Genomic DNA, 1,518 nt, shown 5'->3' on the forward strand with positions numbered 1-1,518 from the left:
AACCAGAGCCACTTGCAGCGCCACCTCGGGGAAACTTGAGGTCTGGTTTTAGTTGTACGTAGTGTTCATCCGGTGTTGCCTTGAGAACGAGATATGTGCAGCTCCAATCGGGATTGTCGGCACATCGGGCGGTCTTGCTGGTCTTCTTTTACCATTGTCGAAATGTCTTATAAACTGGGATTCTGAGTTTGATCGGGTCTTCCTGGGAGAAGGTATATCCTTCGTTGATCGTGAGAGCTTATCATGGGCTAAGTTGGGACACCCCTGCAGGGTATAATCTTTCGAAAGCCATGCCCACGGTTATGCGGCAGATGGGAATTTGTTAATGTCTGGTTGTAGATAACTTGACACCAGATCCGATTTAAAACGCATCAACCGTGTGTGTAGCCGTGATGGTCTCTTTTCGGCGGAGTCCGGGAAGTGAACACGGGTTTTGGGTTATGTTTGACGTAAGTAGGAGTTCAGGATCACTTCTTGATCATTGCTAGTTTCATGACCGTTCCGCTTGATCTCTTCTCGCTCTTATTTGCATATGTTAGCCACCATATATGCTTAGTCGCTGCTGCAGCCTCACCACTTTACCCCTTCCTTTCCCTTTAAGCTTTGCTAGTCTTGATACCCATGGTAATGGGATTGCTGAGTCCTCGTGGCTCATAGATTACTACAACAACAGTTGCAGGTACAGGTTATGCGATGATCATGACGCGAGAGCGATGTTTGCTTGTTTTGGAGTTCTTCTTCTGCTTCTTCTTCAATCAGGGGATAGGTTCCAGGTCGGCAGCCTGGGCTAGCAGGGTGGATGTCGTTTGTGTTTCTGTTTGTGTTTCATCCGTAGTTGGATGGTGCTCTTATGTAAGATGATGTTGTATTTGTGTGGCATTGTATGCCTCTTGTAGGTATACCCATCTATTATGTAATGTTGATGTAATGATATCCACCTTGCAAAAGCTCTTCAATATGCGGTTCTATCCTTGGTGGGACCTCTGAGTCTCTTTAGGATAGTATGGCATATTGGGCGTGACAAGTTGGTATCAGAGCCTCGACCGACCATAGGAGCCCCCTTGTTTGATCGTGTAGTTTGGCCGTTGTTGAGTCTAGAAAAAAACTTTTTCGGAGACTAGTTCTATCGAAGAGTAGGAATTCTTTTTAATCCTCATCCCCTTCGTCGCTCTGGTAAGGAATCTTGACGTAGGTGTTTTGAATTACTTCTCTTCCCCTTCAAACTTTCTTTAGGATCACGCAGTTGGTTTTCCGATCGTTGGTTCTCAGCTCTTTTCATCCGGTGCATTTCTCGTCAAGTTGACTCGAGGCTCTTCATCATTGAGTTCATTCCTCAGTTGTTTTCTTTTCCCACCCGCCCACCCCTTTCCTTCTCGAAGCCGGAGTCCGTAATCGAGTATCCATCTTACTTGTGCGAAGTCTTTGCTCTCTTTCCTCAATGATTTCAACCGGTGTTTTTCTCTTCAAGATATTCGTCGGTTCCCCCTCCCGAGTTGTCTTTGTTTTCCCACCCTCCCA

Source organism: Triticum aestivum, chromosome 6B (assembly GCF_018294505.1).
Source record: "Triticum aestivum cultivar Chinese Spring chromosome 6B, IWGSC CS RefSeq v2.1, whole genome shotgun sequence".
Taxonomy (NCBI): Eukaryota; Viridiplantae; Streptophyta; class Magnoliopsida; order Poales; family Poaceae; genus Triticum; species Triticum aestivum.